Source organism: Molothrus ater, chromosome 4 (assembly GCF_012460135.2).
Source record: "Molothrus ater isolate BHLD 08-10-18 breed brown headed cowbird chromosome 4, BPBGC_Mater_1.1, whole genome shotgun sequence".
NCBI lineage: Eukaryota > Metazoa > Chordata > Aves > Passeriformes > Icteridae > Molothrus > Molothrus ater.
Window position 1 is genome coordinate 9,007,918 of NC_050481.2, and position 22,195 is coordinate 9,030,112.

The following is a 22,195-nucleotide window of genomic DNA, read 5'->3' on the forward strand; positions in this document are numbered from 1 at the left end:
ATTCTATCTTATTTGTTGGATAAAACTTTTAATTTCTTGGATTCAGATTATTCCTGAGCAATCAACATTTGACATGAAGAACATTTTGATGGAACATTTGGTGCTCTCAATATAGGTTGTTTCTTGATTGTATGCAAGCCCTTAGAAAATCAGAGCCATGCTGCTTGTATTCACAATTCCAAATTTAATTGCTGAAACTGTTCTGCAATTGTTGCTTTAAAGGCTCTGGTTTGACCAATGCTCATAGTCTCACAAGGTGAACTAATACAGTTCAAATACAAAAGACCTTGGTGATAGAGCAGGAGGGACAAAAGCTCTCTCCATCCATTTTCATGTCAGGTTTCTTCAATCAAAGTCCAAGGGTCACAGGCACCAGGACTGGCACAGGAAATTCCCTCCCACAGCTCCAAGGACAGGCTCATCTCCCCTGCAGTGCACCCCCTGCACTTTGCTCTCACTCTGTTTCCCACTTGTGAGCACCTTTTGCTCAGGCAGGGAAGGCACCAACTGATCATCTGTCCTTTTGTGTTGTAGTTTGCGTTTGGTTTGTTCGGTTTCCCCCTCCCATATTTCAGGTAATGGTTTAGCCCGAACCCTGGTCTATGTCAATCGCGATACCCCTCCCCTGTTTCCCCGGTTACCTATTATGCAATACCCCAGGCCCCTCCCCTGGTCCCCTGTCTGTCATCCGGCACCCAGCCTTTTCTTCCAGAATCTTCTGGCTGGGGTGTCGAGTGATTGGCTGAGGGGCCGGGGCTCCACCCTAGATTAGTTTCTATAGGTTCCTTCTTCCTATCCATCTTGAATGTATCCCTTTCTCCCGGTTCGCGATTGGTTCGTTGTTACCCCACCCCTTGCTTTTAAAGCCTGAGTCCCCTGGGGGCTTGGGGCTCTCTCTGGCTCTCTCCTTCTGGCTGTCCCCTACTTTGCCTCTCCCTATTAAACCCATTTTACCCTAAGTCAGTAGAGAGTCGCCTCTTTCCTTTTCCTGCGGCGTTGGATCCTTTATCATCTGCGGCTACTTGCCCTTTCCTACCGACCCACGGTCGACACACGCCCCTGGCTTCGTGCCGGAGGAGTGTCGGGACAGCTGGAAGTGGCTGGTTCTCTGCTTCTCTTCTAGCCTGGGCACTTCTGCTTTACAGCCACTGCTCCACTTCTGCACTGGGAGCTGCTCTGTCTCATGGCTGGGACAGCAGCAGCTTCTCTGCTTAAAAGCTTTTCAACTCTGTTTCCACCTTTTTTCCATCTACCTTTCCTGCATTGTGAGATTTCCAGTATGAACAGGACTCCTGCTGGCTACTGGAAAAGTGAAATACCAATAAATAATTTTGCTGGATGGCAATCAACCACACTTCTCCCACCCATCACTATTCAGACATGCAAGTAAAGCAGAAGTATTGGAACAGAGATCCCTTATTTTTATTTTCTTTTTCCCCCCTTTCTCTTCATTGTGCTTTATTGATAGGTGAAAGGCTAATTCAGTCTCAAGAGTGTTCTGTGTCCACCCCAACTATTTCACTGCAATAAATGACCTTGCTGTGAATACATTTTAATTAGTGATTTCGTAGTTGGAATTGTGCGATTGGAATACAGTAGGCGTGAGGAGCAATTGCAATAGTATAAAAAGGCATCATTATTTTCAAAAGCTCTGTGGGAATAACACAGGTAAAAAAATCCCCTGCTGGCACCTGTTTTCTGTGTCCAATGTATCATTAGCACCTCAGATTCTCTCTGTGTTCATCAAAGGCTAGATCACAGGTGCTGCAGGATGCTCCCACAGCGCTGGAGATTTTTCCTTCTTTGTTTGCTGTTCCTTGCTGAGGTCATTATAATGAAGACAAGATTTTTACTTCATCTGACAATTCTGTTCTAATTGACTGAAAGATGTTAGAAAGAAAAATGGGAACAAACCCTAGAGATTCAGAAGGATTTTCCTGACTCTGGGCCTGGCCTGGGATTCTTTCATGCAATGTGGAGTAAGTGAAGTAGGGCCTAAGAATAAAAAATCAAATCCTTGTCATATGCATTACTGCTGAAGGCAGGCTGGCGAGGGCTCTGAGGAGTGAGCAGAAGAAAAATCTTGAAAGAAGCGTCAGCTCATTTCAGATCTGAACTTGAACTTGCACGCAAGATGCTGGGCTAGAGGAACTTGGTATAAAATGAAGGCTCGTGACAATGATGTCTGGCATGGATTACATCAGGCACTGGTTACATTTACTGGGATGCAGTTCACTTAATTTGGCCATTGCTCTCAGGACACCCCCTGTGGCACAGAAGAACAAGAGTGATAAAGGCCAGCTGCATTCTTAAAACCGGCTGCATTTGATTTACATGCGCCCTTGAAGGCCCTTTTTGTATTTTATACAAAATTATCATGTTTAAGAAAACTGCCAGAACTTCACTGGCATGTCAGAGAAAACAAGAAAGTTGTTCTTAAAATGCACCAATTTACACCTACTTAGAGTGACTACAACTAAGGAACAGCACACATGAGCTGTCATGTCTGCTCCCTTCAACTCCCTCGCGTGTGCTGTGGCCATTCTGGGAAGATTCCTGCCCTGCACAGGCTGAGGGAGTGGCTGCCTTCAGCTCCAGTGTGCTGGCACCTGAGCCAGCTCTACTAGCCTGGCCAGAGCAGCCCTCAGTCCCTCTGCAGAGAGGGGAGCCACAGGGTGTGCCCAGGCTGCTCCTCCTTTCTGGGATAACCACCATGCTGGTAATTCCTACCCTACCTCTGTGCTCCCATCTCCCTTTGGTTCTGGACTGTAAATCCCAGAATTAAGAGAGGAAGGAGCTGCAAAGCTTGGATCCACTCCCTGTCTGAGCTCAGCCCTGTCCCTCACACAGCCACCAGAGGCTCAATGGGCTCCTGGGAACGATGGCATTCCCAAGAGGGAAGTTTGCTGCACGTGCAGCCACATGTGCCTCTGCAGAGGGAGCATGGCAGTCCTGAGCTCTGCTGTCCCCTAGGCCTGGAAGTGGCAGCTGCCATTGACTGGGTGTGGCAGCACCGAGTTCAATGCAGCTGACTGCTCCTGGCTCAGCTGTGCCTTGGCGGCTCTGTCAGAGATTGTGTTAACTGCTCTGCTCAGTACCTAACCATAGAAAATAGGGAGAGAAAAGCTGATGGTCTCAAACCAAATTCATAGGAAAGGCAGTGAAATGGGAGTGTTGATACTCCATTTGAAACTTGACTAATTCAGAAAATGAGACTTTCCAAATCCTGCAAAACGAACAGACTACAAAAGCAATTCACTGAACCTGCCATGCCTTTCAACATGTATCTCACTGCAAAGGCTGACAGTGTCTCTGTTTCTCCTCTTGCAATGCAGATTTGGCCTCTGCCTTACTCATCCCTCTTTGGTGTTCAATTGTTCCACCATTTCTCCTGACTGGCTCTTAAATTTCTCCAATCCTAATCATCAGCTGAGAGGAGCAGGACTGACAGAGGAGGAGCTTGCTTGGGAGTGACCTCCTCAGCACAGCACAGCAGCATCCCTCCCTGGCAGCAGACTGCTGGAATTAATTACCTGGGCATGGCTCTAGGCAGGAAGGTGTTGTCATCGAGAGCACCAAACAAACAGGAGTCCTGTTTGCAGAGAAACCTCAGGATAAATTATGTACAGGTGTCATGGGATCTCCTGCCTGAATCCATCTATACTAAGGGCTTTGGAAGAGGAAGAGAAGGTTCAAAGATGGGGACTGGGAGTTCAGAAAGCAGCCAGGTCACCTGAAATGCAGCAGCCCTAAAACCTGGGATCAAAAGCAGAAAAAGGCCAAAAATCATAAAATAGTCCCAAGTATGAACACTTGGTGATGCAAGACATGAAGACTGAGAGTATTTGCTGTGCTTTTCTATAGAATGCTTGGGAGGAAGTCTGAGCAGCCTGCACAGACTTGAAAGGAACACGTAATAAAGCAACTCAACAGCAGAGAGTTTAAAAACTAGAGAGGGGTGGATGAAGAGTTAGGATATAAAGGTCCCTGTGCAAGGATCTTGCCAACTCTGTATTGGGTGCTTTCTTGGCTATCTCAGTTCTAAAAGGGAAGAGAAGCTCACTCACTCAAGTTGCAACATGGAATAGACTCCAGTCTGTTTTGTACAGATAAAGCTCCCAAAATGTTGCGTATCACTGAGGAAATCAAAGCACAAAACAAAGTTCTTCTGGGAAAAATAAAGACTGAAATCAAGAAATAAACAGAAAAAAAATACCCCCACCTGCTGCCTTGCAGTTGGAAATTGAACATCTTGGATGCATCTGTCTGCCCTGGACAAATAATTGCTGTTTACCATCCTAGGGGAAAGCCAGGAAAGCCGGGGAGGGAGATCATAAACCTCAGAGCATTCCCCTCCTCTTCATGGAGTGTACTCAACAAAGCTGTGATCACTTAGAACCCCTGATGAGATGCCTTCCCTGGTGATCAAAGCTCAGCTTTTCCCAGATATGGCAATCTTAAAAAGAAGAGAGCAAGGAAATTGTCCACTCCATTTATATATTGCTGAAGTCTGAGTGAGAACAAGTACCTCCAGCTGTTCAAGGAAAGGCAGAGGGATGCACCACGTGCTCTCCACCTCCCTCGCTGCTGTATAGGGCTCTCTGTGCACATCAGTAAGAAAAGAGGCCGAGTTCTATTCCTTCCTGAAGTTCCAGAGAGGAGCAAGTACCTAAGACTGCACACCAGCCTTACAGAGATTGCACTCTGCTCCTACAGAACAACCCCCCCTTCTCCTGGGTACTTCCTGAATGGAGGAATGAGATGTGGGGGCTGTGTGGTTGAACAGAGGGAAAACACTGCTGAGACACTCAATATTAGCACTATACTTTCTGGGTCTCCAAATTAGGATGCAAAAGAAGAATGCAGTCCCTGCCTTAGCCAATGTAAAGGGAACATTTTTGCATATTTTTGATATGTGATCTTATCAGCAGACAGCTTTTTTTTCAGTAAAACAAATCCTTGTAATTCCACAGTACAGAAATCTGACAGTACAGAAAGGAATCTTTATGATGGCTGAAAGTCTCTGCATAGCACATATTGTAGCTTAGGGTAATTATTTATTACTGGTGCTACTATTCCTGAGCCTTTAATGCACTTGTGGCCAGTGGGCAGAAAATGAGCAATCCCTGGTGACAACAGCAGAAATGCACTTCTTCCCATGGCAAGTAACTTTTTTCAAGTTCCTGTCAGGCTGCAATATTTTTCCCCTCCATGCAAGAGTATTAAAATGAAAACTTTGGATATATAAATCAGAGTAGGGTGAGTTCACTCCTGTGCCAAAAGGGAGCCAAATGAATCCTGGGGATGTTAAAGCTGAGAGGGGCCTCCTAGATCATCTTGGTGTGCCTCCCTTCCCCTGGCCATGAAGAGCTGCTGCTGTCACTGGAGCAGAATCCTAAACAGCCCAGGGATGGGGAAGGAATGCCAGGCTCTCCCCTCCAGCTGCTCATTAGTGCATTAACATTTTCTACAAGATATTTACTACAACAAACTACTTCCTATTTACTATTTACTTTTCTATGCCTCTCTATTTTCTCCTGTACCTTATCAACTACTCACATCATCACCTCTACAGTCACAGTGAACTTTCTCTAGCTAGGTAATTATCAGACTGACCTTCCCTCAAGAGGGCCTTTTTCTCCTAAAGCATAAAAAGAACTTTCTTTGTTCTGGTTTCCATCCATTATATCTTTTAAATACCCGATAATTCTTCAGCATCTTTAGAGTCACTACAGTGCAGGTATTTATAGACAAGCACATCCCTCCCTCTCTGCTCCAGTATGGAGGCACAGAAGTGACAGCCATGTAACAAACAGCCAAGCTGAGGAACCACGTGGGAGCCTTTCAGAGCCATAAAGAGGAATTATCAATCCCCAGTGCCAGCATGTGTGCACACACAGGTGTGCCAAGGCAGAAGCAAAGAGAGCAGGGATTTGCTGCATGACCAATATTCCTCCTCCTGGAATAGCTCTCCTAAGGTGTTTTCAGAGCAGTCAGATGGATCTCTTGGGATCCAATTTCATCTCTTTCCACTTCACAAAAACAATCACTCTGGGGGTGAAATAAGTCACATGAGGGGATCCCACCCATCTCTTTGCCATTAGGCCCTGCAGAATAATGCCTCATGTTTCCTGGATTCAGCTGCCCAAGCCTTAAACAACAGGCTCTCCTTGCTTCCTGCATTAGCACCTGAGGTTTAGCCATGCCATGCTTCCTTACTGGCTGGACCAGGAGCAGAGACCTGCCAGTGCCCAGCAGGAGCTTCATCCCCTTTTCCTCTAGGTCTTCTCCAGCTGCAGCACCCACGTTATCCACCACCACTTCCCTTAGGTGGAATTCATCATACACTCCTGGTGTAATGGTACCTGTGTTTTCCCTAAAAGGGCTTTGCAGATGTGATCTTGAAAGAAATCTACCACAATGTTTTACACTCACAGCTGACTGCATTTCCTGGTTTTCCAAAAGGAAAACTCTCTTTGCCATGTTCCTTCTCTCACCAATCTCCTTGTTACAGCTTTTGAATATCTTCAGACCCTTTACCTGGTATTACCTTTCTGCCTCCTGAACACCAGAGTACCTGCCTAGCAGTTTTCTGATGGATCATCTGAATGCAGGCTCTTTTTTCCCATTATGGAAATATTTTTTTTACTGAGAATTTGATCTATTTCCATGTACATTAAAGAGTATAACAGCTAGTGCTCTTATCAGTAGCTGCAACTTAGACATATCCTGAAACTAACACCATTAATGCTGGTAGTATAAGCTTAGTAACAGATAAAACTTACCAAAAAGTGTTGGAAAAATAAAAAAAGTCCAGTAGGTTTGGAAGAAAAGGCTAGCTGAAACCTCAGAGTAACCAATTTAAATATTGCTAAATATAAAGTTTTATCCACTATAAAAACTTCACAGGATGGTCTCATGTTGGATTTGAGTTTAGTTCAGGTCTGTCATTTTCAAAGGCTTCTTTTGCCATAGTTCAAAGCTCCATAAAGTAGGTGCAGAGATGGGAGCATAGCAACCACCACAAAGTGAGTTTAAACACTGAGAAAATGAGTTTTTAGCTTTCTAATAGCAGAGCTTTCATATTCATATCTTCTTGCTGGCTTTGAAACACCTGTATCTATCTCAGCTGACTGGGCTTCATTCTATCAGTAGAGAAAGCTACATGGCATTATTGAACTGCAATTAAATGAACCTGGTTTATGTGAATATTCTTTGGTCATGGACAAACAGAAAACTGAATTGTCAATGGTGAGGAACTAATTTAGTTTTTAAATTAAATTATCATTTCCTTGAAACAGAAGAAGGGTGGTTTTGTGCATGAAGCAGAATTTGTTCCCAGAGTGGGCACAAGAATAAACCTACTTTTTCCTGCTGACTCAGGAAAACCAAATAAACCCAAACATTCACCACTGTGATTTTAAAAATCAGTTTTGAGGTTATACATGTGCCCTGTCTGCACAATAACGTGAACTCTGTCAGAACAGCTGAGGGACCAAGAGTTCAGAGTTTTGGCACCTTGGTGACTTTTCCTGTTCACCTGAACTGAGTTTAAAACCATGACTGGTCTTGGCTTTGCATCTTTGTTTGAAAACATCTTGGTGCCTGGAGAAGTGGATGTGAAATGCTGATTTAAAGAGCATCTCCAGCTGGTAACATCTGCATGCCCATGCAGGCACACAGCCAGAAAAGCAGTGGATAATAATCAATGAACACTTTTGAATCCAGTTTTGCATCTTTGTTAGGCTTGAAGCCTTTTGCCTTCTCCATTATTTTTTCTAATGAGGGTGATTTTTCCTGCTGATGTATTAACTGCAATGGACACAGAATGATGATATCCCCTGGGAGGTATCTCACACCAGGCACACCCTCCAGCCTGGATTTATCCTGGAATGAAATGATTTCTACCCCACTGCAATCTCCCTATCCCCACAGTGCAGTTACTGATAGGGGATCTTGGGTCAGTGCATTTTCACCTGCTCTCTCTCCTGAGCAGTCAGCCCCACAGACACACACAGGAAGACTCTAAACCTCTAATAGCCAAAATTGGTTCCCAACACACCAGTGCAGATGGTGCAGCTGGGTGTGATCCTCTGGGAATGCCAGAGGTGGCACAGACATGTCCAGGGCGCCTGGATCCTGTCAGTCCCACTGTGGTGCCTGGGAAAGGCAAGGGTTGGATGGCAGGGCCACGAGGCAGGATGGAGAGCTGCTGGAGTGCACTCAAACGAGCTTCCACCTCCAGGCTTGTGCACAATGAAATAATTCCCTGCTCTTACACCCTGCATGCAAATCTTCACTTCCTCTCCTGCCTGTTCCGTACCCAGTTTTCCACAAAAAGTCAAAATGAGAAGTTCTTCAAGAGAACCCCACCACTGAGAAACAGCAAGCTGCTACCACTTAGACATAAAACCTTAAAACTCCAGTCAATCTTTTGCATGACTAAACTTCTAGGATGCCCTTTACTATGGAATCTTCCACTTGTCACCCAAACATTCAGTTTTCCTCTTCCAACAATAACTCTGTTGGCAGCATTTCAATAGTTCTAGAAATGGTGTTATAATTCTTCTCACCAACATGTGCAAAGCCTCTCAAATTATGGAGCTTTACAAAGAACCTAAAATTCTTACATCAGGGTTACAGGGGATTATCCAAACCCCCGAGGTTATGCAAATTGGCTGTAGTTATGCAGAGCAGAGCTCTGGAGAACATACTCATGTCCTTACTCCACACCTCATTCCTGTCTGACAGGAAACAGATCCACTGCCATAATCAGTGCTCCTATTTATGACTGACATCAGCTTTCAATATATGCTGCTTACTCATCTTCATTTTCCATAAACATTTTGCATTGGAATGTCATTGCCAATGACTTATTAGCAGCAAAATAACAACAGCAAAAAAGAACAGCTGTGTTGGATAGTTACTGATTATTGAAAAATGTGTTATTAAAAATGTCAAGTGTCCATGTCATTCTAGAAAGCCTCAAATAAATTTATCAGAGCTTCCTTCTAACTGTTCTTTTGGGTTTAATATAGGTATTCTTGTATTCACCAATATAGGGGTGTGTTGGGAAGTGTTGCTTTTCCCTACTCTATGCTCCATATTAAATCAGGATCATACAGATTGATGGCTACAAATGCCATGAGGTGTCATTAACTCATTTTTAAATAACCCCTGAATGTGTGAATTAATGAGATGTAAACTGCACAGAAGTTCAGAGAAACCCGCTCTGCCAAATCTCACATTAGTTAAGAGCTGGAAATGGTCATTTACAGAGCACAGACCCCTGCATTAACTGTGAGTTTCCTGTAATTCTTCTCTTTCATTGCATCCACCTATTTTGAGACCCTGGCTAGTACAGCCAGCCACAACCTGCTCTTTCCCACTCTCTCCAGATTCCTGAAGTAGCAGAGAGCAGAAAATGAGACATATGGCTCCAGAGAGGAGGCCTAGGCTGCCAGCACAGACTGCCACATCAGCAACAGGAGAGCCCCTAGGGATGCATCTAGATGCCCAGGAGGGGACCTGGCTTCAGGTAAAAAACCTGGATGGAAAATTGAATTCAGAGTAAAAACCCAAACTCACTCATACACCCAACTATTTGATAGCCCATATTCACGTCTTGGACAAAGGGGGTTTTTTCTACTCCTTTTTGTATCTCTGGTTTCTGCTCCTGTTGGTTACTTTTCTTTCCTATTCTGTGAAGAATTCCAAGATACCAGCAACAAGAAGCTGCTGTGAGGCTCCCTGGATCAGTTCTGTTGGGAAACAGTGAAACAGGGAGTGCCACGGATTTCAGCCTCACTGACTGAGCTCCAGGGCTGAGTACAACATTTACAGTGGGGCTTGTCCTTAGTGTCACTGCTGGAATAGAGATGTAATAAAAATAATTTAACCATCTCTGTACTTCCACAGCTTAGGCAGGATAACATAGGAGAGATTTCAGGCAGTAAATAAGTATAGGAGAGAAATTTAGGATATGAACTTGTTTTAAAGGGGCATGGATCTTTCAGTGTTCCAACTACCCAGGGGGTTGAGACAGATGGAAATCAGAGCCTTGTGCTGAACAACACAACAAAACCAGAGAAGCACAAAAGGAAAGCATAACTATAACTGTGCTCATGTGTCCCACAGGAAGGGAACAGAGGATACAATCAGAAATGCAGAGGATTCCATGCACCCCAGACACGTCTACAAATGCTGTGTCCAGGACAGACACCACAAACTTGGGTCCTTTTTCTTATGGCTTTGTCCAAGCACCTGTATTAAAGGAGGGCTCACACTTGCTGTGACCTGGTTACTGAACAGAACACTGTAAGCTAAAATGGGACTTTTCCCCCTACAACCTACAATTAGGGAATCTACAAAATTAATCTCCTTCACGTCTAACGAGGCTCTGTGATGTGGTTTGGCGTGCATTACTGTGTGTGTTAGTCACAGCCTGGCTGAAGGGAAATGCACCATCAAATTTACTGTAACAGCAATTTTCCTTAAGGTACATCAGCACAGATGAATTGGCAGACCCCTAATCCAGGGCTTAAAACCATCTGTGATACAACATTGCCCTCTATGGGAGCCCAAGGTGTAACAGATTTACAACAGAAACACCACGCTGCTGCTCTCTGGTCCTGTTCATTTTTTTAGCATAGTATCTACTTTCCTAAAACACTTCTCTTGAACATAAAAGCTTTATGCCTCCAGGAGAAATCAACCTACTATCATCTCATCATGTAATTTATTTCTTTCAAGCCTACCCTTCAAATTGTAACAGATATCTCCATTACTGGTATTTAGCTTTTATGTGATAATTTCAGTTCACAGAAGCCCTGCTCTAAGTGTGTCAGCATTTCTGTCACATTTAATAAATAAACAAAACTTAAACCCAAGTGCACACAACGCAGTAGCCTCAGCACTAGTATGAATAGGCAAACAACACTTGGAATATTATTTCTAAAGTGCCCCAAACTCTTCAGAGAGACAAGATGTAACTCCAGAATACATTACAGATATTTTCAAATGTAACCTGCTGAACATTAGAGCCACAAGTAAAGCAGGAATGAGCATGATAAAGAAGTACAATGGTTAAGTATCAAGCTCTTATTCACTTGGAATGCTCTCTAGATTATTCCATCCATAGTTTCCTTTGCTTATTTTAATGAAGTCACCTTTGTTTTCTTTCCATGAGAAAAATATATTTTAAAAAGAAACCTCAGTCAAGAGATGGCTGGAGAGCCATGATTACTGGGCCTTGTTCACACTGAACTGTATTGCATATCCAAAGCAAAAACCCAACCATTCCTTCTGCCACCATCCTGACATTTTAGGGTTAGTGCTGGAAGTCTGTAAGCAATTCCTACCTCCAGCAAAGGGAATCAATAGCAGAGAGACATTAAAAGCATTTCTTTAGCTTATTAACTCTGTTCTAGCAGATGTTGCAGAGAGATTTCACATCTCTAGAGAAGGCCAGTTCAAAGTAAATATAACATTGTGATCTTGATTTCCCTTGTCAGACTAGAGCATTTTCAAGTCTTTAGCCTCCCTTTTGCTGAACACAGGTTTGTGTGCGTTTTTTTAAATTTTATTTTGAAGCACAGCCTAGTCACATCAGCCTAAAAAGAGACCTTAGGGCGCACTTCCATTTGAGGATTTCCCACCCTACTTGGAGCATGAGCACGAGGCCTCCTCCTATAGCACCAGATAAAGCAGAAAACAAATTATAATAGGATGACCTAAAAAATTAAAAATTAAACATGGCTAGGAGGTGAAACAAAACCCTGCACAACAGGATCATTTATTACAGCAATTCTAGAATACCAGTTTGGGAGTGTGTCAGTAACAGATTTTTCACTTTGAGGGTTTTTTAAGTTTTAAATTATGGGATATAAAAAGCTCTGCTTGTGCAAGCTAACCTAGAAAAGAGTCATCCTTAGAATGCAATGGGAGCTTGATATCTAGATGGTAAGGACAGAAGAGCAAAAAGAGAAAGATAGATGTTCTTTTAGTTCCTCCTTTGAAACTACCAATCCTGGTTTCACCTTTAATTCAGAGGTGGATTAGAGTATTAAAAGAGTCTCTGTAGACAAGTTAAAGGGGACTCCCACTGGAGCTCTGGTCTAATTAAGCTACTTTATGAATCATTCCAGTTTGACTAACTCAATTTCTTTTAAAAAGTAATGACTTAATACATCAAACTGAGAGTTCAAGCCCCTTTGTTTTTAATAATCAAAGAAGAAATGTTTGAGATTTGTAAGCCATCACTTCATGTTATGGATGACACTCTCTATGATAATTGCTGTGCCAGCAGCTGGCCTGCATTGCTGTCTGTCAGCAGTCCCCTTTCCCCTGCCCTCCTCAGCAGCCCTCCTCAGCTCAGACATGGCAGCAGAGTGCTGCTGTCACACAGAGATCATTGACCCGACCCATGGAGATCATCAGTCAGATTTTGGTGCTGGCTTGGCTGGAGATCAGCAGGAGCTGGAATGGCCTTGCTGAAGTTCCTACAGGGAACAGCAGAGCCCTGCCCACCCTGTCAGGAGCCCCTTGCAGTGCTGGGGGCAGAGCTGTACAAAATGTGTCACCACCCAAGCCAGCCCCTGGCCAGCCGGAGCTGGGTCTGGGAGCAGCTGCATAACGGGGTGACCCCACTTCTGTCTGCAGCACTGGGGACCAGAGAAACCCTGTGGTGGTCCCTGGTGAAGCAAAACCTTTGTGAGTCACACAGCAAATGATTCCCTGAGCTTTCACAGGAAGGGGACATGGGGGCACAGCCAAAGTTCCTAGATCTGGTTTTGTGACAGTTTGCCATGCAGGGGGACAGCAGCCAGCTTTTCTGGGTGAGGCAGTGAGGCGAATGGGACCTGCACCTGCTTTTAGTCTTGTTCTTGCAAGGATTTACAAAACCAGACTGACTTGCTTACCAGCAGGGAGGTCACAAAAAGAGTCATCATGGAAACAGAGCAAAGGGGACACAGCTCTTAGACAGTGTCACATGCTACAGGGAAAAACAACAAATCCAAGGGGGCTGAGCAGAGCTTAAACCTGCTCGCTGCTTTAGTCTCTGCTGCTACACTCAAGTGTGGCCTGGGAAAAAAGCTCTTCTCTCTCCAAGCTCCAGTCCTGCCCCCTTTCACTTCCCAGGAGCTGTCAGCTCCTTCAGGCCAAAGCAGATCCTGGGAAGGATTCTGTTAGGAAATTGTGGGGCAGAGCCCAGAAGGCTCCATGGATGCACACAGACATCCATCTCTCTCACACATCAGGAGCCCTTGGCTCAGTGTCACAAGTGGTGACAAAGGTCAGGCTGTGGATTAAGCACAAACCCAATTTTTGCTTTGATGGTATCTCAATAGGAGCACTTAAAACTGCAGTTTATATTTTCATAGCTGAGTAAGCACCTAAGACATAAAACAGTACTGTAATTAGAGATATGTGGAGAGCTCTAATGCTGGATGTAAATGAATCTGCATTGGTTTAACAGATATTTCCACATCAGTTTCTATCAGCACCCTCTCTGAAACTAATACACCCAAAGCCATACAGGAACAAAGCCACACTAGGATATCAAAGTTATCTTACAGAGGAATAAAAGCATAAGATAAAGGTCATTACAGAACTGGTATGCACTGATTTGCCTTTATCATCTGTACAAGTGCGTCCAGACAAAAAGAGGGGATCATAGAAGCTGGAAAAGAGATTGTGTAGCTGGAGAAAGTCAACAGTCAGGGAATCCACCTATTTTTTACATTCTTTAATTTTACTTGAGGACTGAGCAGCATTTTGGCTGTTGATGTTGCAAATCAGCACTTCATGCTTAAATGCACCACCAGCAGCATGTTCTGCCCTGACATCTGGGAAACAAGAGCAGTCTAGGACAAGGCAGGCACTGCCAGTACAAGACATGAAGGCCTTAACCGAGTTCTAATGCACAAAACTCAGCTCCAAGAGTATCCATATTTCATCCCTACATTTCTGCTTCTGTAAAACCTCTGACATGTTTTGAGCCAGAGCCAAAATAGTCAGATGAAAAACCCTAACAATTTATTGAGACATCAAGACAACAAAATAGACTTTTCTTAATGAAATATATGAATACTCAAAGAAACCCAAACCACATTCCAGTATGCCTTTGTGTTTCTTGCATTTTTGATGTTAATTAAGTTCTGCATATCTCAAACTGCTGCTGGAGAACTAAGACTAATCTATAACTCTTATAAGTTGTCATAGTTCCTCTGAAATCAAGGGAGGTTTTGACAATTTACATCATCTGAGGAACTGCTCTGTGTGTCTAATAAGGCACACTGCTGTTTAATTACAGGCAGGTTCAGAAGGAAGCTCCAGAAAAAGCTGGTTCTGCCAGGAAGAGTCTTTTTTTTTTTTTGTTCTCTTAAACTTATTATGAACCTCAGTGTCAAAAGCCATCTTTCTTTCACTAAAGACCACAGATGTGTCTTGAGCTGAAAGAAAAGGTTCTGTATCCTGCAGGCAGCTTTGAAGCATGGCCTTGGTGCTGTGAGGGGGTTTTTGAGAGCAGAAGAAGGGAGTGCCTATTCCAGTGTCCTCAGAGCACTGGAATAACAGGTGGAGAGACTGGGAGCAGCCAGACCACAGAAATTCAACATAGAAGCAACAGAACATCAATCCAGACATTCCTGTAACAGTTTTCAGACAGTCTGGAGAGTGAACCAGGGAGATGCCACATCTTCACACACTGACTTTTGAGAGGATTCGCTCACTCTGCAGCACATTTAGGAACATCATTTAGTGGTAGGCTTGGCAGTACTGGGTTAATAGCTGGACTCCATAACCTTAAAGGTGTATTCCAACCTAAATGGTCCTAGGATTCTGTGTTTCCAACCACAGAACTGCAGGAATTGTGTTTTCCACATCTGCTGGTGTGAAGATGAATACTTTAAAATATGTACAGACATTGCAGTGAGAGGTGTGTAAACTGCAAGAAGATTTGGACACAAGACAGCAACACTGACTTTCACCTGACCAACAAAGCACAACAACAAACAACCAACCACCTAAAACAACCCCACCAAAACCCAAAAAACCCAACCACTGTCAAACCCACAGTTCAGAACCAGAAAGTCACATTTTCCACAAAATTTTGGGCAAAGCAGTGGTAGGTTCCATCTCTAGGTTTTGCACTACCAAAATAAGTAGAATAAGCTGTTGTAATTGCCTGCCTGTACAGGGAGGAAACAAACCACATGAGGATTAACAGCTACAGAATAATGTACATCACCCAATGCAAAATCTGATCTGCAGGGTAAGAGCCAGAAAAACTTATATCCTGGGGCAAGGATCTCAGCATAAGTGTGCTGCTTCATTAATAGAGTGTTTTATTACTAGGATTTCTCTTATTTTCTTGTTTCTCTTCATCCACACTCAATTTCTCTTTCTTGCTGTCCTGTTTTCTTTCTTGTCTATTTTCCCCTCAAGCAGAGCTTGAGAATTATGTCATGATCAGAAGGACATTCCAGGTACCACGAGTGCATCTGTGACCGAGCTGGAAGAGTTCAATTCTCTCTACTACCCAAAGGAGAGGGAAGTGAAAATTCAAACTGCACTCTTGTCTCCCAAGGGTTGGTGTGCTCTTTCTGCTACACAGAGTTGGAGCAATTCTGCCAACAGATTCCCACATGTTTCTCATGAGGGCAGACCCTGGCACAGTCATTCTCCTGATCCTGCACTTGAAATGAATCACCAGCAGAGCAAACAGCTCTAGAGGCAGCCCTGTGAATCCACAGCCCTGCCCCTTCATGCTGAATTCACCCAGCACAGCAGGGCTTAAGCCAAGGATTTCAGTTCAAAGAGTGACTTTAGCATCTGAATTAAAACACTCTCAACAGTTTGTGCAAGCACTTGGCCGCTGGCCCACCCAGGAACATCCACAGCGCAGCGGTGGCTTCCAGGGGGCAGAGCGCTGCTCTCACCATATCTGGATCAGCACAGCTGTCCCTCAGCCAAACCCTCCTGCTCACAGGCACCTCTGCAGTGCTCCAAGTGCAGCCAGGAGCCAAGGACAGCAGTACCAAGAGCAACAAACTGGACTTTTCACACCATCAGATAAGCAATGGAAGCTCTGGCACTTTTCAGACAACCTGCACCAGAAGATTTCCTCGTGTTGGGAAGAGACTCTGTAACTCAGTTTGGCTGTTTTAGTTTGCAGCCTGACCAAAGCTCTGGCCTTCACATAGAATGCAAGGAGGCACCTGCTCACCACCCAGCTGCAATGGGATCTCCATGCCCAGCATTCCCAACAGTCTTTGGAAAACAAATCCCAAATCCAGAGCTGGGCCATAGGTGCAAGGCATTTTTTAAAGATCTCTCAGCAAGTGCTTTGTAATTAGGAATTGCAGGAAATTACTCAGTGGTTTGAATCTTAATTTTCCCTCAGTTTCCAATTTAGCCAGAAGGAATCAATTAGTCCCCAGTTCAGAATCTCTACCATCTCTGAAACTTGGATATTCACAGAGAGCAAACAGCTCTTCATGTAGAAGGTCCCAGCTGAAGGATGTAAATGCTGAACTGCATGGAACACCATTTATTCACGCTGCTTTGGAAACACAAAAGGTTGAGCTGACCCTCCTATGATTCAAATCTGAGTTTACAGCATCATTCATCATCTCAGATCGGGTCTGTTCCCATCTCCTTGAACAAAACTGTTTTCTCCTCACATTTGCTGCACAGAACTGGCTGAATTTCAATTCCAAGGTGTATTGTACAAAGAACAGTTTTGGAGTGAAAGATGTCAAGCTGGCAAAAATTGAAAATTAGATTGGAATGAAATCTAATTCTTTTAATATAGAAAGTGTTTAGTTTTGCCTCTGTAATATAATTTGAAGTCACGTAGCAATCATGTTTCTTGGCTGTGGAGGTTGGTTTTGTCTCCAGCTGGATGAAATGAAGGATTTTAATGAGAAATTATGCAACAAATAGGTGGAACTTGTGTCACATAGAACAAGAAAATACTTTTCATCTCCAGGCACTGAATATTCGCTGGTGCCAGGGAATATTTGCTGGGTGACTCCTCCTTGATTTTGGTTGTGCACTTAAACCCACCTTTTATTGTACCAGGTGATCTTATCAGTGACCTAACAAGAGTAGGAACCAAAAGCCTTCCAGTGCTGGGATTTTGTTAAGCCTCTTTTTTTAGTGCCTGGAGACAGGAGAAGTGATGGGGGGCACTGGGGGCACAAGCATCCTCCTGCCAGAAAAATGACTCTGCCAACTTTGCCTTGCTCCAAGGCTTTCCGCTGCAGGCTCCAGGTGTAAAACCAGGAGCTGGAAGAGGCACTTCCCTCCCGCATTTGGGGCGGGCAGGAGGGGAGGTGGTCCAGCCGCACGATGACAGATGATGCAAATCCTCGCGGAGCGCGGAATCCATCGGGGCGGCGGGAGAGGAACACAGCTCATCTCCGAACCAGCCTCCGCCGCGGCGTCCTCGCCGAGCATCCCCCCCTCGGCCGGAATGACATCAGAGCAGCTCCGAGTCCCTGCAAGTCTGCGGGCTGAGTAGCGGCAGGAATCGGCCGCTGCTGCCAATCGCAGCCCCGCGAAGCCGCCTCGCTGCTGCCGGAGATCCGCGGGAGCCGGAGGCTGGCTCCGGCACTCGGAGCGCGGCGCCGGCGGCAGGACCGCGAGCAGCGGCTCCTGGGCTGATCCCAGAGTTCTCGCAGCCTTTCTGCCGGAGCCTGGCGGCTCCCCGGCGTCATCCCCGTGCCCAGGAAGGAAGCTGCATTTGGAACGCTGTGCTGAGCAGAGGTTTGAATCGTTCCAGCTGGCTGCTCGCTCTGAAAGGACAGGCTGCGTACAAATGAGATGTGATTGTGCCGGTGGAGTTCAGTGGCTGGGGCCGGAGCAAGAGGAGCCTTCCTGGGATGCTGCTGAGAGCTGCTGGCAACTGAGAACTCTGTCTGGTTCACCTGGAGCCCTGTGAAGAGCTTTGAATAGCAGGAGTCTCTTTGCTGCACACCAGGAAAGAAATTCTTCTCTAGGTAAGCTGTTCAGCTTCTCAACCTCTGCTTGTGGGCATACACTCACACCAGCACACGGGCAGTGCCTACACTCAGAGCAGGTACAAATACCCAGAGTGTGCCCAATGATCTGCCTGGAACCTCTGCACAGTGCTTCCAAAAGCTGCCTGGAGCCTGGCATCCCAAGGATTATTTGGAAGTTTGGGATGAGATAGTCTTTGCCATGCAAGTGCCCCTGATTCAAAGGGATCTTGTTCCCAAGGGGAACAGCTGTCGGCCTACATGCATGAAAGACCACAGAAGGGAGAGCACGGGAAGTTAGATGAGGGGGAAAAAAAGATACAATTGCTTCTTTAGTCTTCTCCACATCCTTTGCCTTTTTTGCTACCATCCAGTAAAGTCCAGCAGAACTACTGGACTAAAATGACCTGGTAGAAGCTTTCCAGGAGATACATTAAATCTGCACCAAAGTAAGAGTAATTGTACTGTGAGGAAGCCAAAACCTACAGATCTGCTCTCTTCCAGCACTTTGATAGCAAACTATATCTGTCTGAAACCTTTTTTTTTTAAACAGCATGATCATTTATAGAGTGGAAGCAAGGATTGTTAGAGGCAGTAAGAGCTAAACTGAAGGAATCAGTGTGGGCTCTTCAGATGCTCCAGAGCCCAGTCCAGCAGCAGCCCAGGGGTTTTATCCCACAGCTGGCACAGGGGCTCTAAGTCACGGCTGCTGGGTGCTCTAAGTCACTCCTTTCCTTTCACACACAGGAAAATGCTCAAAGGTGAAGAAGTCTCTTCCCACAAGCCCTGCACTGTCCTAACCACACATACCAACAAAACCCCACACTCAGGAAGTTCTCTTTTCCCCAGGGAATTTACCAGGTCATTTTTTACTAACTCCTGTTAGTAAAACATTAGTTTTCCACATTCTCATTCATATTGGCTGAAGCCTCCCTCCTTCCCTCTGTGTGAATCAATGCTGCAGAATCTGGCCTACCCCCTGTAGCAGGTTACTCCCCCTCTCCTAGCTGTGAATGCTCTCAGAGAACAAGATAAAAGATAAGTAATTCATTTTCACCCCATTTCTTGAGTAGCTTGAATCACGATCCACCTGCCATAAATGTTCAGCCTGTGCAAGGACAGCAGGATCTCCTTGTTCACGAAGTTTTAATAACTGGCAACATTTCCAGGTGGCTCCCTGTCTTGCCCCATCCTGTCTGTGCACTCTCCCCATGCACCTTTTCCCCTCCCTAAAGCTGCACTGCCTGCCTTGCTTTTGGGAATGCTGCTCTAAAGGAGGGGCTGGGGTGGGCTGTGAACTGCCAAGTCCATTTAACTAAGGAAATTCTTGGCTTTGAGTTCCCTCCTGAATCTTATCAATCAGACCCTATGATCTGCTCAGCTGGGTTAGATGGTTCCTCATGCCACTGCTCTGTGCACAAGTTTACAGCTGTCTGTCAGGTTTTGTGCCATTTCCCCAGAACATGGCCTTTTTTGGATTCATAATAGATGCCTAATGTCTGAAAGCCTCAGAATTGAAAGCAGAGTATCTTCATGCCTTGTTGATACCACTCTCTTCTCCAAGGCTGGGGAAATGCTCCTCTAACTTGCCTTTTATGAGAGTAAATCAAATTCAAAGGGTTACATTTCAGCAGAGAACAGGATGCTTCAGTGACTGACCACTTGCACACACACACACACCACATACAAGTCCTTTTCAGCCTGAGCACCCTATTAACTCACACTGTCAAGTTCTGCAAGTCCTATTAAAACTTTATGGGTGTTCAGAGGCTGTGATATCTGCTGTATCACTCTCTGTAATGGCCATGATCAGCCTTAGCACCGTGCAGGAATCATGAGCTGCTCTAGAGTTCAACTGCCATACTCACTATGAGCAGGATAAAAATATGCTAATAGTAAAGATGGGCTTTTTTAAGGTTGCAGTACAGGAATTATCCCAGCAGTGTAATGAGATACTTTAAGGAAAATGTGACCATATATTGCAAACCCATGGCAATACTGAGCACAGAAAATGCTGATGAGTTCCTATTAGTTCTGACTATGAGTTTTCAGTTAGATAAACAAAAAATTGCATTTAACTCTATGTCCCCAGAAAAAGATTCATCATTTCTCTACAAGCAGTAAAGGAAGCCATATCATGAACTTCTACCAAAAAAAAAAAAAAAGTATCATTTCTGTTCCAAATCATCCTGATTTGCCCACAAACAATTTTGCTTTGACTGCCTCTATGACCATAAGGATGGCTGAGCTTTAGCTGCATGAATAATCTGCTGTTTGCTTCCATCAAGTGTTTGCTTTGCAAAGCTTCCATAATCCCAGAATCTAAGAATGGTTTGGGTTGGGAGGGACCTTAAAGAGTATCCAATCCCAACCCTCTTTCTGCAGCTCCATAGGTGCATCCAAGAAACTGCTTTCCATACCTGCACCATTGGCTTTTCTGAACAAAGCAACTCCTGGGCTGAGAGCAGCAAGGCACTGAAGCCAGGGTCTGGATGGCTGAAGGAAAGGTTACCTTGGAATTGTGCAGGAAGCTGCACTTGGCCCAGCCTGGGGAGTCATTTCAGGAACAGGGCATTGAGCTTAGGGTGAGAGCCAAGGGCTCTCCACACTTCCCAAAGGGAGGGGAGCCTGGGTTGAAACCGTTTGCACATGTAAAGGAGCACAGTGTATGGGGGCAGCCCATCAGATCCCTTGTTCTCAGGCCTGGGATGCGGTTGAGGACCATTAGAGCAGGCAGAAGGGCTGGACTCTTGGGGAGAAGAAGGGTCTCTGCTGGAAATTGGGTGGAACATCAAAGAGTCCTGTCTCCCATGTTGAGATAGGCTGAAGAAGGCACGGCTCACAGCAACAAGTCTCTCTCTCCTATTGAGATGCTAAAGCAATGTCCCCCACCACAGTAAGCCACCCAGAAGAGTGCTAGATAGAAATTCAGAATCAATTCTCCATCTATGTCAACATTCAAATTAGAAAAGTTGAGCCATTAAAAGCATCAGGTGCTGGAAGAAAATGAAAATCATGCAAGTCAATCCTAAACATTTATTACAACCACTGTCTCTAATAATTACAATGGAATTGGAATTCCTACTGAAACTAACAGTTGCTATAGAAAAATAATAATATTTTACCTAAACAGCAATGCCAGCAGAATTACATGGCAACAGCACACCAGTGTAGAAACCATGTCAGTATTTGATGAGGAAAACGCATTGGCACCACAAGTCATGGATGGCCATTTGAACTCAATTCAAAAGGAACAGAGAAATATTAAAACCTATTCCCTTCCCTCTGGCTATAGAAGGGGTCACAGCTGCTCTCCCCAAGTGGAGGCAAAGGGAGCAAATTCATCCTCCCTCCTCTGCTGCAAGGATGGGTTTTACAGAGCCAGAGCAAACACAGAAGGAGAAGCCAGAGCAGGGTGGGCTTCCTCATGAGGAAGGAAGCACAAAGGAAGGGATTTCCCTCTTCCTCCTTGGATGCTGGTGGCTTAAGAACTCTCCTTACTAAACCTGGCCAAGGGGGATCAGGCTGATGCCCCACAGCTCCAGACTCTTACTAATGGCTGGGTTTTCATCTCCCACATGTAAATATCAGTACTAGGCACAAACAGCAGAGAGAATCATGTGGACAGGCTCTCCCATGAGCAGAGCTCTGCACAAAACCTCCCCTCCTGAAAGACTATCCACAGCTACTTATTACAGCCCACACTCTGCCAGGCTCCACTGAAAGGACTGAATTTAGTTTTTAGTGTATAAATAAGTGTCCTGATAAATAATTAATAGTAGCTGCTGGCTGTAAAAGAGGCGGCTGTTTGGAAGGTTAAGGCAGTCTGTCATGAAATATGCACCCATCTCCTCTGTGCTCTACTTCCAGGGGATGTTCCAGCCAACATCTTGTCCTTTTCCATGGGACCATATTGTGCAAGGAGGAGGCCAGAGTTCAAGTTCCAGACCCTCAGGGTATTCCTGAATTTAATCTCTCTCACTGGGGTATAGATCACACCCTAAAAGCACCAGAAGGGAGGGCAGCTGGTCAGTGATTCACAGAGAAATGTTTGGAAATGAGATAAAAATGCACTCTTCTAGGCTTCTAGGTAAGATACAGAAATTAGACTTATTGATCACATTTGATTTTAAAGCCCTCAGAGCTTCTCAGGGTTTTTTAATTTAAATCAAAAAAAAAAAAAAGCAGGG

General features: G+C 44.8%; 1 protein-coding gene across 3 annotated transcripts in view; it reads left to right on the top strand.

Moving 5' to 3' along the window:
- Positions 1 to 17,366: 17,366 nt before the first annotated feature.
- The window catches only part of LOC118686615 (bifunctional heparan sulfate N-deacetylase/N-sulfotransferase 4-like), a 49,826-nt gene continuing 44,997 nt past the window's right edge, over positions 17,367 to 22,195 (top strand). For all 3 annotated transcript variants that reach the window (XM_036382913.1, XM_036382914.1, XM_036382912.1), the window contains exon 1: positions 17,367 to 18,005. The gene's annotated coding sequence lies outside the window, so the exon portion shown is untranslated. The remainder of the gene's footprint in view (positions 18,006 to 22,195) is intronic.